A 6,507-nucleotide genomic window follows, 5' to 3' on the forward strand; every position below is an offset into this window, starting at 1 on the left:
ATTAAACTTGGAAGGGGAAAAAGAGATTTCCCAGACAGCACTGACCTGTGTGCTACATTGTTCTAATTCTGGAACTGGGAATGACTCCAGTAGACCCACCCATGGCTGAAAATATTCTGGCCTCTTGCAACACTCACCCCAGGTGAAGACGATCTGCTGACCCCTAACTGTAGGTTCAGACACAGACCCTTGCCAAGACCTAGTCCTGTAAAAAAACGTAGAGTCTGTTTGTGTTGTTTCCTCATGAAATCAGTTAGGAATGCCAGCCAAAAAGGAAGCTTTTAGAATACTCCAGGTTGGGGCGCCTGGGTGGCTCAGTCGGTTGAGCGTCGGACTTCAGCTCAGCTCACGATCTCGCGGTCCGCGAGTTCGAGCCCCGCGTCAGGCTATGGGCTGATGGCTCAGAGCCTGGAGCCTGCTTCCGATTCTGTGTCTCCCTCTCTCTCTGCCCCTCCCCCATTCATGCTGTGTCTCTCTCTGTCTCAAAAATAAATAAACGTTAAAAAAAAAATTTAAAAAAAAAGAATAATCCAGGTAAAATACAACAGAATCTGATGTAAAACAATGGTGACAGGGATGGAGAGGGAAGGAGATGAACTGCAGAGGTTTAAAAGGTGAAATTTATTGGCCCTGAATCATCATAAGATGTGAAGATTGAGGTAAAAAAAAAAAAAAAGAGGGGCGCCTGGGTGGCGCAGTCGGTTAAGCGTCCGACTTCAGCCAGGTCACGATCTCGCGGTCCGTGAGTTCGAGCCCCGCGTCGGGCTCTGGGCTGATGGCTCAGAGCCTGGAGCCTGTTTCCGATTCTGTGTCTCCCTCTCTCTCTGCTCCTCCCCCGTTCATGTTCTGTCTCTCTCTGTCCCAAAAATAAATAAACGTTGAAAAAAAAAAAAAAAGAGTCAAAAAAACACTGCCAGATTTTTTAGTTGAATAACTTAGTAGGTGACTGATGCTATCCTTGGAGACTCTGAGGGAGAAGTTGAGGTTTGGGGCAGTTATTTTTGCCTTTCATTTGGTTTCACTTATGCTTGCTTGCTTTTTATTTTGGTGAGTTAGAAAGTGGTTAGAAGGAGGTGATTAATTGATTTCATTTCAAAGACAAGCCCTATCTAACCAGCTTCCTGTTTCCCTTTGGTTTCTACCCCAGTCTTTGTGATATTTAAAAAGACACAAAGAGGGGCACCTGGGTGGCTCAGTCAGTTAAGCGTCTGACTTCGGCTCAGGTCATGATCTTGTGGTTTGTGGGTTCAAGCCCTGCATCAGGCTCTGTGCTGACAGCTCAGAGCCTGGAGCCTGCTTCAGATTCTGTGTCTCCCTCTCTCTATGTCCTTTCCCCACTTGCCTTCTGTCTCTCAAAAAAAAAAAAAAAACACATTAGATAGATAGATAGATAGATAGATAGACACAAAGAGACCCCAAAGTACCCAGGAGACAAGAATCCTGCAGTACTTGTAGGCAAAAAGTTTTCTGAGGCTAGATATCACAAACTGGCACCCATGAAACTGACTCCACCTTGGAAATTAGTTGCCGAAAATGGGGATGTTTCACTTAAAAAGACAGATGCCTGGGGCGCCTGTGTAGCTCAGTCGGTTGAGCAACTGACTTCAGCTCAGGTCATGATCTCGCAGTCTGTGAGTTCAAGCCCCACGTCGGGCTCTGTGCTGACAGCTCAGAGCCCGCAGCCTGTTTCTGATTCTGTGTCTCCCTCTCACTCTGCCCCTCCCCCACTCATGCTCTGTCTCAGAAATAAATAAACATTAAAAATTTTTTTAAATAAAATAAATTTAAAAAATAAAAAATAAAAAGACAGATGCTTGTTTCTGTATTTGCAAAATTTCGGGTCCAGATACCCACATGACACTACCAGTTAAAGCTGACTCTTTAACCAGGGCACTTGTTCTTCATTACATCACCATCTCCTCCATCCCAGCTTCAGTTTGTACATCACCTGCTGGCTTCCCTAGGTATTCTATTTTAAGTCCCCCGCCTTAGGCGAAAAGCTTGGACTAGCTCTGAAATCCCTTCCCCTCTGTAAATATTACTCCCTACTCCCACCCCAGATTGGTGTTCACTGCCCCTATGAACCTCCTAAAGGAAGAAAAACATTTTCTTCTTAAATATAGGTTGGATATTATTCCCCCTCTATTCACTGGATTCTGGGTCATTACTAAACTGTTTTGTACTTCCATGGTAACCTGAAACCCTCCTTCCACTTTTAGCCACCATTACACCTTAGTTTAACAGTGCCCGCCCCAAAAGAGACTTGGTTGAGAGAGAAAGATGCAGAACAAGTACTGTCCAGTTGTTAAGTGCCTGGAGCCCTGGATTTAGACCAGCCCTCACTCTGATAGGACCTCTGCTCTTTGCTACCCTACTATTTTCTAGACACCTAGACCTAACATGCCAGATTAAATATCTGAATCTATCCACCCATTCCAAACACTTGATTCCGATCTCAGGATGTGCTCTTGGTACCTATTATCTCTCAGTGCTCTCTTTCCCCACTCAAAACACCAGACATTAAACCTACCATTTATCTCAGTGAGTCTAAAAAAAAAAAAAAAAAAGATAGGGTGTGAGTTGTAGCAGATTTATATAGTTAAGGGAGGAGTCCCAAAGAAAACTTCTGTTATAATTAGTTGTTCTTACTGCTGGAAGTCTGCCTAATCTCTCACCTGTGTTGGAATAGAAATGTATTCAGAACCCCTGGCACACCTGGTCACCTAAAGTGACTCTCCCTATGACCATTCACATATCTAGAGACCAAATCCACCCCTCATGAATTTCCCATCATATCACTATGCTATGGTTCCTCTGTCCAAGAACCACTTCTTTCTCACCAATAGCCCTAGAAATCTGGCCAGTATCTGTCTTCTACTCATTCTGACTTTGAGTTTGAATGTCTTCTACTCATTCTGACTTTGAGTGTGTGAGGACACATAAGCCAGCTGGAAGTCTGAGAAACCTCCATTTAGATTTAAACAACTAGTTTTGTCATGGGCAACATGAATGAAGCAGCCAATATATTCCAGGTTAAAGCAGTGCAGAAATGAGTAAGACATGGGACCAACCTAGAAGAATAGGCAAAAATATATTAGTTATATATTTGTGTGGTAAGTGTTCTGACAGAACCACGATCACACTTTTATGATATACTAGGAGGCACAGATGAGGAGCACCTAATATCTAGCATAGTGTTTCTCAAACTTTATTGTGTTTGCAAATCACCAGAAATCTTGTCAAAATGAAGATTCTGAGTCATCATGTCTTGAGTGGGACTGATAATCTGCATTTCTAACAAGCCCCCATGGCAATGATGCTGGCCCATGGACTAGACTTTGAGCAGCAAAGTCCTACAGAACCAGGAAATACTTCCCAGAAGAGATGGTGTTAAAGAATGAATAGGACTTAGCCAGTAAAATAAAATAAAGGTGGTCCAGGCACAGAAACAACACAGTTTGAAAAATCATAAAGGGGTTTTCTATTGACTTTTTAATTAGCATACATACTATTAGAACTAGGCAATCTGACTGTTGAAATTAATAGTGTTCAAAAAATGTGGATTGGCTAAAATGTTTTAGAAATACTCTCCACCATTGCCTGAATGGGATATAAGAACCCACTGAAGCCTACACCCCAAGTTCCTTAGAGACAACACTGATGCCCTTGTCACTCATCAGTCAGTGTCTAGCCAACAGTTCAGGAGGACACAGAATCCAACTTTAAATGTTGCCATGTGTGCTTCAATGAGAATTTGCCTTATGAAGTGCGGTTAAGAAACCTCAAATAATAGTGCACTGGTGCTTCATTAGAATTATATTTTGTGCCTGCTTCTCTAATAAATGTCTAACAGATGTCCATGTATGTCACAGACTATTATCTGACATGTTCTCATTACTCCTAGACATGCAGCTATGGGGGAGCAGCTAACCAGCCCTCACCATTCCAAAAGCTTTGATTGCTCTTCTTATCACCTAAACCTTAAGAGTTGTTGACTCAGGTAAGTTGACATCATATCTGTAAAATGAAGGTAGCAATATTTGCTCTGCCCCCTCTTTAAGGACAAACTGGGATAGATGTATTCAGAAGGATTAAAATATGATGAAGGTGTTTTTAAAGAGCCAAGTAACTTCAAGAGCCAGGAGGATTCTTACAGTAGCCACCAATGTAGAAGTTCCTAAATTTGCATGATCAGAAGAATAATCTAAGGTTCTTGTAAAAAATACATATTCCCAGATCATACCAATGGGAATTCTGATTCAGCTCTCTGGGGGAGGCCCACAAATGTAAAAAGCACCCCAAGTGATCCTTTATAATTTTGTTAATTTGGGGAAACTCTGCACTGTGAAATGGAATACGGGGCATCCAGAACAGAACACTCAAAACTCTATCTCCCAACACCAGGTTCATCATACAGAACAGCACCTCTATACCACTCCCAACACCATGAATGACTCACAGCAAATATTTCCCAGTCAAGTAGCTCCCTCCCTCCTGGCAATTCACGTAAAACATGAGACTGAATTGATACTATATGCAACACGGCCTACCAAAATATTTGAGAAGCAAAGATTTGGGACTTCCAATACAATAAATTATTTTTCTTCATCACTTTACAATCAACAAATTTCTCCTACTTGAAAATTCTTTGAACTTTTATCCTCAAACATGAGCAAATAGAATGAGTCGCTTAAAGACCTACTCTGGCAACTATATCTTTCTAAAGCTGTGCTATATCAGAGTCCTGGAAGGTGTGGCCATGGGAAGAACATTACGTGGACCAGGTATCAGATTTTATGTTCATTATGTTTACGTAAAATATCCATGACAAAACAACCTTAGCAGGCCATCTACGTACTCGAATTGTAACTACCACATAAAGACTCTCCAGTGGTGGTCACAGCTACACACAGACAGTGGATGACATCAGTAAATTTCTTACCTGGGAGTCACAACCTGCTGGATGGTCCTCTTGTACTTCCCTCAGAGAACTAGACCCATGAGCTCCATAACCAGGTTAGATTCAGACTTAGCTACTTAGAGAATACAATCAAATAAACCCTTCAATCCAATTATAAAATACTGCTTTAGTTTGAGGGTGGTAAACCTCCAGATTCTATTATCCCTACAGGTGCTGAAAACATCAGGCTGAAAGCATCAGTCGATTTAAAATACGCCTGTGCCGACAAGAGAATGGGAAATGGGATACAGGTTTTACCTTGAAGGCTGACTGAAGGGGGATGACCCATGGTGAATGTCACAGGTCAACTGGGCAGACTGTGTCCAAGCGAGTCAGCATGTGCTAAGGATTTCTTGCTATTTGTTCTTGTCTTTATTTTTCCAATGTGGTTGAATCTCTGTACATTTAGCCTTATAAACATCTCCCCCACTACTAATAACCAGAGAAAAAAATGTTTGTAATAAAAATGTACAATCTAGAGATCAAACCATTTTACAAAAGTTTCAAAAATATTTATATTTTCTTAGCAAACAATGACACGCACTTCAAACACTTGAACATAATATTGTCTATTTTTCTCTCACTTGATTACAGATTAATTTCAGCTTAAACACACATGATCTTCTTTCCAACTTATCTGCTTCAACAAGAAACCATGAGGGTTCTTTATCACCTGTAAAATATCTTTAAAACTGACTAGTAAGTAATGGTAACTATTTTATTAATAAAAGAAATATATTTTGGGGCACCTGGGTGGTTCAGTCGGTTGAGCCTCCGACCAGCTCAGGTCATGATCTCACAGTTTGTGGTTCAAGCCCTGCATCAGGCTCTGTGCTGACAGCTTAGAGCCTGGAGCCTAAGTTCTGTGTCTCCCTCTCTCTCTGTCCCTCCCCTCCTCTCTCTCTCTCTCAAAAATAAATAAACTTAAAAAAATTTTTAAAAATAAAAAATATTTTTTAAATGACTGTGGTTGCCAGACACCAAAGGGTTAAAAAGACATCAATAGATCCAGAGGACGAATTCACAAAGCAGTTAAATTGCAGAGTACTTACATGAAGCAATCTTGCCTATTTTACTTCAAAATGAACGCTGTGAACTGAAAATTTTAGATGAAAGACACCTAAGACCTAAATCAGAAGTTGGTCGATTGTCCCTTTTTTAAAGGACAGGGACAGACGTTGCACATCACAGCTCTCCTCCTAGATAGAGTGCTTTCTTGCAAATGGTTGTGAAATGCTCACAAATGCTAACAACTACACATAACAAGCACACAGCCAGAAGAGGTCCCAGAGGAGCTTTCAAAGAAAATTCAAAATCAAAGTTCTGGTTCTCTGCGTGAGCCAGAGAGTCAGTTCTGTCACTAAGTATCTCAGGCCTCACCTTCCTCACCTAATTATGGGAAGCGCATCTGTGCAATGTGTTGTGAAGGATTACCAGGGGGACGAATGAGATAAAGTATAGAGGCAGCGCAATTTCAAATAAGACTTCCTTTACCGTAACTTTTCTGCTAAACACTACCAGCATTTTCATTTTCAGCCCTTGTATCA

The 6,507-nt window shown here is 41.4% G+C and overlaps 1 long non-coding RNA gene across 1 annotated transcript; it reads left to right on the forward strand.

Moving 5' to 3' along the window:
• The first annotated feature begins 573 nt into the window (after window positions 1–573).
• LOC121040950 (uncharacterized) lies at window positions 574–5,491 on the forward strand. Its single transcript, XR_005795507.1, has 3 exons — window positions 574–659; window positions 3,905–4,000; window positions 5,132–5,491. It is a non-coding gene; the product is annotated as an uncharacterized LOC121040950 (long non-coding RNA).
• Window positions 5,492–6,507: the final 1,016 nt, after the last annotated feature.

Source organism: Herpailurus yagouaroundi, unplaced genomic scaffold (assembly GCF_014898765.1).
Source record: "Herpailurus yagouaroundi ecotype Mexico unplaced genomic scaffold, PumYag 29, whole genome shotgun sequence".
Lineage (NCBI taxonomy): Eukaryota > Metazoa > Chordata > Mammalia > Carnivora > Felidae > Herpailurus > Herpailurus yagouaroundi.